A 9,395-nucleotide genomic window follows, 5' to 3' on the forward strand; every position below is an offset into this window, starting at 1 on the left:
TATTATTAATAATATGATTAGTATTTTTCTCTCCCAAATGGTCATGGGTAAAGACACTAAGGATATATCAATGCATTAGCAAAGTGTAAATAACCAAGTTTCAATTACTGTCTGTCAGTGATGTGGAAAACTAACAATTTTACATAATTATTTAATACAACTATACCATAAAATACATGGATAGATGTTTCATATTATTTTGTGTATTTTGTTTCTATACAATATCTTGCTAAAATATACCTCAAATACAGATGGGTGATGAACTATTTTCGTTTTCTACAGTAACTCTTTGTTTTGTGAATTATTTTCAATCACAAATAACTAGTGTCATTTATGCTGTTGCAGTAAGAGTATATTTACCAGAAAATGTTATCATTTGATGAAAACAGAGACCATATACATGTAATATATTATATAGCCTCTGATGAAAGTCAACAGGCCTCATATTCTGTTAAAATTAAAGTAATAGAAATTATCTTACCTTAGTATCTTTTCCTGGGTTTTGGAGCAATGACATAATATGAAATTATTCTACTGAACTTTCAAGGATTGTTGCTGTGTGCTGAAATGTCTGATAATAGTGATATGCTCCAATTACTACAGTATGTAAAATTGTCTCTACCATCATAAAACACAAAAGTGTCAAGAACAGTCTTCTTTGGATTAAAAAAGTGCCAAAACCTGAGTACTTAGGGTCTGTATGTATTTGATATTGTCGTTGCCACATATATATGGAAATAGAAAATCCAAATTGAAATCTCAGTGAATTAGCTTCAAACTGGACAACAAAAATCATTTACTGCAGGGCTCGATTTTAGGAAAAGGAAACCTATATGCCCCTGGTGCCACCTTACATGATTACCTTGATGCCTCAGACAAAAACAGGTTGCACCTCCAGCTCAATATATAATTATCTATTACTTGTGGTTTTGATATTGCTGATTCACAGCATCATTACAACAAATTATTCTGGGTCTGGTATGATAATTTCATATTACTTCATAAAATTTCATGACATGAACACAGGGCCATTCTTTCAATCGCTGTCAGTGTAATCATTGCTCCAAGCCAGTTTGGGTCATCAGTCTGTTTCCCAGACTGTTTTAACAGCAAAATATGAACATTCACAGTGTGCAAGTAGGTATAAATATGAGGTTACATTTTGCAGTTTTAGCTTGAACCAGTGCAAATTCTAGATGCTATTTCGAGCCATGCACTGGGTCACTTGACCAGTAATTTTTTATATATAAAAATGGACACACGTCAAACAATGTGAATAACTAGTAGGTACTGCAGTAGAATTAAAACTTTGAAAGCTCTGCTTTTTGAGGCAACAGAATTCTTTCAATTTTGCTCCTACTTGGAGAACAAAAGATGTGCTGTTTAGCTGTTTTAATGCCTAAAATAAATACCGATTTTGAGTGAAATGCATTCACACAGACTATGACTATTTTTTTATCCCGTCATTCCAATTTTAAGAAATCCATTTACATTGCATTCTTACATTAGATCCAGTTTCATCCGTTTCTGTGAAAAGGAAAAAGAATTCATGTATGACATCTTCAATCACCAGAATTGTCATTGTGACGATAGACACATAACAATATTATGTTATTGCTATGACATACTGACATTTTATAATATCTCCCCGTGTTTGAACATTATTCGAAAATCATCGACTGCGAGATCCATTACGACTTCGAATTTCTTAAAATAACGCACAGGCGGCAATATTGAGGGGACAAAATATACAACGCAAGCAAAAAATGCCACCTACTGTTGAAAACAGCTAACAGTAACGAAATGAAGGTAATTAAAAACTTAATTCTATTATATATTTTGCATTTTACGGGAATTTAAATCAATGTATAAAATGTATCAATGGTCGTTTTCCAACTCGTGCCTATTTTACCTTCATGAGTGCCATGCCGTACGTGCTTCCGGTATCATCAAGGGTGGGTACAATTACAAATATTGTGATAATGTTTCATGAACTGCATTATTTAGGTATTGAGTCGTTTTCTTTGAATGATTTTGAGTTAAGATTCTGCTTATGAACGCGTATTTTGAAACATCCTTCGTGTCTGGTCACCTAAAAAAACCCCGCGAGTTTGGCCACACCCTTACGAGTCACCTACGGCTGTCAACAATGTCAGTGTCGGATGGTTTATCCAACAAAATCATTATAAACTAGAAAAATATGATAATTTTGTTACAAAGACAATACCATTTACCTAATCAGACCATGTAATTAATTCCAGCGAAAATAGCTGGATCTATCAAAAGGATGGAACATTTTTTCGGTAACACGATGCATGTGGAGTTGTTCGTTTACCGCCGTTGCCATGATCGTTCTTTTCGTCCAATCGGTGATGTAACATTGAACATGTTTTTGTTTATAAATAATTAAACCGAAAGTGTAGAAAATGGAAAACTTCAGTGTTTTCTCTTCACCAAAGAACAAAAATATTGATCAAATTATAAAAAAATATTTCATTATGAAGAAAATATTAGACTGGGTACCACTCGACGTGATGTGCCTGAAGTCAACAATGGCCGTTATTTGCGGCTGTGTGCCGAGAATTTTGGCGGACACATTTTTAATTCGCGGGCGTTTCGTTTTAAGGTACATAAAGTAATTGAAGATTATATATTTAGAAAGCTGAGAATTAATGCACTCCATACATAAATCAAATGACACGTAAATCCGACTTGTTGAATAATTATTGCAAGTTTTATTTGGGGATGTCATTATGCTGCTCTCCTGTCGAATGATGCGTAACGTTATTCACAAATAATCTTCACCCACAAGAAATCTACTGTCATAGATACAAACACCAATGGTTCTATCAGTAACCAGAGATTTGACTGTAGACTTACACATCGGTTTGGAAACAGTGTTAGGAGACTGGAGTGGAACGTCTCTTTAATAACGTCACATTCAGAGGGAAATTTAACACATGGTCCAAATCAAACCTAGCCTCAGGATTGTTTATTTGAGGTGTAACTGCTACACAGTTTCTGCTCGATCTGACATTAAAACACGGGAAGCCTAGAAGTTAAACTGAAGTTTTGGGTACATCAATGATGTGATAAAGTTCAATAAAGGTCAAACGACCCATTCCATAACACTAATATCCCCAGTGGTAGATGCTTCGTCTGTCCATTAGATCCAGGCATAAACCTCTCCACAAGGCTTAGGAAAGAGCGGGGACTTCATCTTTTCCTTTCTTGTGGGCAACTGTCAATCAGCTCCAGCCTTGCGTGTCGTTATTCCACAATGTTTGACGTGTAATTTAGCATGCTCCTTTCACGAAAACATTCATGTGCATCTTACCCCAAAATGGTTTGATCTGGGTTAGTACATTCAAGGCCTTTCTTGGTCTTTCAGGGAAAATTTCGTTTGTCGTAGAAATGTAGAGGACGTTCTCAGGTCAACAGAAAGGGGCCAAGAAGGACATGTGACAGACACGTGGTCCTGATGTTGTCGGAGTCGTACAGAGAGAAAAGGGCTGTAGATGTACTAGGAAAGTGGAAAGGGTTTTGTCGCTTTTGTTTATTGTGTAATACTAATAATAGTACAGTTGTATGATCCCCATTGTTTATTGTGTAATACTAATAATAGTACAGTTGTATGATCCCCAGGGAGTTGAGATTGAAAGTACGATATGCCGCTGAGAGTGACATCCAATGATCGAGGAAGAAAATATCAGCGCCTTGAGCATGTACTAGTTGCGTGGATATATACGCTATATAAATATCCTGTAATAATAATAAAAAAAAAAAATTATTGATTGTTTTAATGTATCCGGGATGTGTATGGATCAACAGAAGACTGACTGAGTTTAGTTTGACGCCGCTTTTAGCAATATTCCAGCAATATCACGGAGGGGGACACCAGAAATGGGCTTAACACATTGTGCCCATGTGGGGAATCGAACCCGGGTCTTCGGCGTGACGAGCCAACGCTTTAACCACTGGGCTACCCACCGCCCCGGATCAACAGAAGACCAGACACTAGGTACGGGTTGTGAGGTTTATTCTATTTTGAAAGACACCCTTCATAGGTTAAGTACAATTGCTCTATGGCACATGACCGATGGCAATAAGATCTTTACTTGGACATAGTTAAGTTTTTGGGTCAGGTATATAAAACAAATCAAGTAAGTCACGTGACGCGCATAATGCACAGTTCGATAAAGTGACAAATCATGAGCACACGGTTATGACACACAATTTCATGTTAGCTCAGATGTGACCCTTGAAGGTCCGGGTTAGAATGATTCTTCTGTAACCCGTGCTTGTCGTGAGAGGCTCGCTGGCTTAGTTGACACATGTCATCGGTTCCCGATTGCGCATATCGATGCTCATGATGTTGATCACTGGATTGTCTGGTCCAGACACGACACGATTATTTACAGACCGCCGCCATATGGCTGGAATATTGCTGAGTGCGGCGCAAAACTAAACTCACTCACTCACTCAGATGTCCGGGGTAATCTCAGAACAAGTCTCGGCGCTGGAAATACAATCGTTCCTGTAAATGAAACCTGTGCACTGACCGCTTCAACTAGCAGCAAGATGCGGGCACTACTTAAGCAGGCGCTTCATCCTTCTCAGCTTGTGTCGGCTCTGTCATCAACAGTCTGCAAAGAATCTCACTGGGGGCTCCATTATGTAACCGGGATGTGTATGGATCAACAGAAGACCGGACACTGGTTACGGGTTGTGAGGTTTATTCTTTATTGACAGACACCATGTTCAGAGAATAAGCACCAATTTCAGAGAGAGTGCATGTAGTTTTACGCCGCACTCAGCAATATACCAGCTATTCCACAGCGGTCTGTAAATAAACGAGTCTGGACCAGATAATCCAGCGATCAACATCATGAGTATCAATTTACGCAATTGGGGTATGATGAGATGAGATGTGTCAACCAAGTCAGTTAGCCTGACCACCGGTCGCCTCATACACCTCAGGATGTAAATCTCTGTAGCAGGAATATTGTCATTGCTATTGCCAAGGTAATGTGTTGGTGTGTAAGGTATCTTTCTGGACAGACATATCAGTGATCAATACTAACAGTTGATAAAGCAATACATCCGTGAGGAAACTGCCAGCCTTTGTATGAATAAACATTTGTCTTCTTATACACTACAGTGAATGTGGTATCCATTGAATATCTCGGGTAAAAAGTAAAACACAAAACATCTCTAAAGGCGGGAATTTATGGATATCATCTTCTTCATTTGAGGAACAAGATCTATTGGTATGTTTTACATTAGTTAAAGCCTGTACCTATCATAGGAAGGGGTATTGTGTGGGTAGTAGATAGACATGGTTGTGTCTGTGACAACCTGTGCCTATCATAGGAAGGAGTATTGTGTGGGTAGTAGATAGACATGGTTGTGTCTGTGACAACCTGTATCTATCATAGGAAGGGGTATTCTGTCGGTAGTAGATAGACGTGATAGTGTCTGTGACAACCTGTATATATCATAGGAAGGGGTATTGTGTGGGTAGTAGATAGACGTGATAGTGTATGTGACAACCTGTATATATCATAGGAAGGGGTATTGTGTGGGTAGTAGATAGACATGACAGTGTCTGTGACAACCTGTATCTATCATAGGAAGGGGTATTCTGTCAGTAGTAGATAGACGTGATAGTGTCTGTGACAACCTGTATATATCATAGGAAGGGGTATTGTGTGGGTAGTAGATAGACGTGATAGTGTCTGTGACAACCTGTATATATCATAGGAAGGGGTATTGTGTGGGTAGTAGATAGACATGACAGTGTCTGTGACAACCTGTGTCTATCATAGGAAGGGGTATTGTGTGGGTAGTAGATAGACATGGATGTGTCTGTGACAACCTGTATCTATCATAGGAAGGGGTAGTGTGTGGGTAGTAGATAGACATGCCAGTGTCTGTGACAACCTGTATCTATCATAGGAAGGGGTATTGTGTGTGTAGTAGATAGACATGACAGTGTCTGTGATAACCTGTATCTATCATAGGAAGGGGTATTGTGTGTGTAGTAGATGTACATAATAGCGTCTGTGACAACCTGTATCTATCATAGGAAGGGGTATTGTGTGGGTAGTAGATAGACATGACAGTGTCTGTGACAACCTGTATCTATCATAGCAAGGGGTATTGTGTGTGTAGTAGATAGACATGAGTGTGTCTGTGACAACCTGTGCCTATCATAGGAAAGGGGATTGTGTGGGTAGTAGATAGATATGGTTGTGTATGTGACAACCTGTATCTGTCATAGGAAAGGGTATTGAGTGGGTAGTAGTTAGACATGGTTGTGTCTGTGACAACCTGTATCTATCATAGGAAGGGGTATTGTGTGGGTAGTAGAGAGACGTGATAGTGTATGTGACAACCTGTATCTATCATAGGAAGGGGTATTGTGCTGGTAGTAGATAGACATGGTTGTGTCTGTGACAACCTGTATGTATCATAGGAAGGGGTATTGTGTGTGTAGTAGATAGACATGCCAGTGTCTGTGACAACCTGTGCCTATCATAGGAAGGAGTATTGTGTGGGTAGTAGATAGACATGGGTGTGTCTGTGACAACCTGTATCTATCATAGGAAGGTGTATTCTTTGGGTAGTAGATAGACATGGATCTGTGACAACCTGTGCTTATCATAGGAAGGGGTATGTTGTGGGTAGTAGATAGACATGGTTGTGTCTGTGACAACCTGTATCTATCATAGGAAGGGGAATTGTGTGTGTAGTAGAAAGACATGGTTGTGTCTCTGACAACCTGTATCTATCATAGGAAGGGGTATTCTGTCGGTAGTAGATAGACGTGACAGTGTCTGTGACAACCTGTATCTATCATAGGAAGGGGTGTTGTGTGGGTAGTAGATAGACATGGATCTGTGACAACCTGTGCTTATCATAGGAAGGGGTATGTTGTGGGTAGTAGATAGACATGGTTGTGTCTGTGACAACCTGTATCTATCATAGGAAGGGGAATTGTGTGTGTAGTAGAAAGACATGGTTGTGTCTCTGACAACCTGTATCTATCATAGGAAGGGGTATTCTGTCGGTAGTAGATAGACGTGACAGTGTCTGTGACAACCTGTATCTATCATAGGAAGGGTTGTTGTGTGGGTAGTAGATAGACATGGATCTGTGACAACCTGTGCGTATCATAGGAAGGGGTATGTTGTGGGTAGTAGATAGACATGGTTGTGTCTGTGACAACCTGTATCTATCATTGGAAGGGGTATTGTGTGGGTAGTAGATAGACATGGTTGTGTATGTGACAACCTGTATCTGTCATAGGAAAGGGTATTGAATGGGAAGTAGTTAGACATGGTTGTGTATGTGACAACCTGTATCTATCATAGGAAGGGGTATTGTGTGGGCAGTAGATAGACATGGTTGTGTCTGTGACAACCTGTATGTATCATAGGAAGAGGTATTGTGTGGCTAGTAGATAGACATGGTTGTGTCTGTGACAACCTGTATCTATCATGGGAAGCGGAATTGTGTGGGGAGTAGATAGACATGGTTGTGTCTGTGACAACCTGTATCTATCATGGGAAGCGGAATTGTGTGTGTAGTAGATAGACATGACAGTGTCTGTGACAACCTGTATCTATCATAGGAAGGGGTATTGTGTGGGTAGTAGATAGACATGGATGTGTCTGTGACAACCTGTATCTATCATAGGAAGGGGTATTGTGTGTGTAGTAGATAGACATGGTTGTGTCTGGTGACAACCTGTATACCTATCATAGGAAGGTATTGTGTATTGTGTAGATAGAACATGACGGTGTCTGCAGATAACCTGTATATATATATCATAGGAAGGGCCATTGTGTGCAGTAGATGTACATAACAACGGCATTCTGGAGACAACCTGTATCTATCAGGAAGGGGTATTGTGTGGTGGTAGATAGACATGACAGTGTCTGTGACAACCAAGGCATGGTGTGGGTGCCAGCGACGACACAACATCTATCATAGGAACAGTATTCACGTGTGAATGAACATTGTTGTGTCTATCATAGCCTGGAAGGGGTATTGTGTGTGTAGTAGATGTGCATAATAGTGTATGCTGACAACCTGTATCTATCATAGGAAGGGGGTATTGTGTGGGTAGTAGATAGACATGGTTGTGTCGGTGACAACCTGTCTATCATAGCAAGAGTATAGTGTAGTATTGTGGTAGATAGGGTATTGCAATGTGAGTACCTGGTGCCTAGACATGGCGTTTGTGTGTGGGTGAGTAGATTAACACTGTGTATGTCTGTATCATCATGAGAAGAATTATTAGAGGTGGGTAGTAGTTTAGACATGGTTGTGTCTGTGACAACCTATGTATCTATCATGGGAGGAAATTATTGTGCTGGTAGTAGATAAACATGTAAGCCTTGTGAGTGTCCTTTGTAACCTATTATGTATCTATGGAGAGGGTATTGTATGTGTAGTAGATAGACATGACAGAGTGTCTGTGGCAACCTCTATCTATCATGGGAAGAGGGGTGTGTCATATGGGTAGTAGATAGACATGGTAGTGTGTCTGTGACAACCTGTATCTATCATAGGAAAGGGTATTATTGTGGTAATAGTAGATAGACATGGTTGTGTCTGTGACAACCTCTTATCTATCATAGGAAGGGTAGTATTATGTGGGTAGTGAAGATAGACATTGTGTGATGGCTATATATCTATTCTTCAGGGAAGGAGATTATTATGTGACATGGGCATTGTGTAGGCAGTGTGACAAGCGACAACCACCTATCTATCATAGGAAAGGGTATTGGGTAGTAGATAAGACTTGGTGTCTGTGGTAGTAGATAGACATAGATGAACGGTGTGTGACAACCTGTATCTATATCATGGTGTAGAGGGGTAGCATATTGTGTAGTGGCTTCATAGACATGGCAAGGGGGTGTCTGTGATGAGCATGACCTGTATCTATCATAGGAAGGGAGTACGAATGTGTGTGTAGTAAATAGACCAGCTTGACATCTTGACAGTGTCTGTGACAACCTGTATCTATCATAGGAAGGGGTATTGTGTGGGTATTAGATGAACATGGATGTGTCTGCGACAACCTGTATCTATCATAGGAAGGGGTATTGTTGTAGTAGTATAGATAGACATGCCACCGGTGTCTGTGACAACCTGTATCTATCATAGGAAGGGGTATTGTGTGTGTAGTAGATAGACATGACAGTGTCTGTGATAACCTGTATATATCATAGGAAGGGGTATTGTGTGTGTAGTAGATATACATAATAGCGTCTGAGACAACCTGTATCTATCATAGGAAGGGGTATTGTGTGGGTGGTAGATAGACATGACAGTGTCTGTGACAACCTGTATCTATCATAAAAGAAGGGTTGTGTGTGTAGTAG

The sequence above is a fragment of the Haliotis rubra genome, unplaced genomic scaffold (genome assembly GCF_003918875.1).
Source record: "Haliotis rubra isolate DU_JTF1 unplaced genomic scaffold, ASM391887v1 Scf13, whole genome shotgun sequence".
Lineage (NCBI taxonomy): Eukaryota > Metazoa > Mollusca > Gastropoda > Lepetellida > Haliotidae > Haliotis > Haliotis rubra.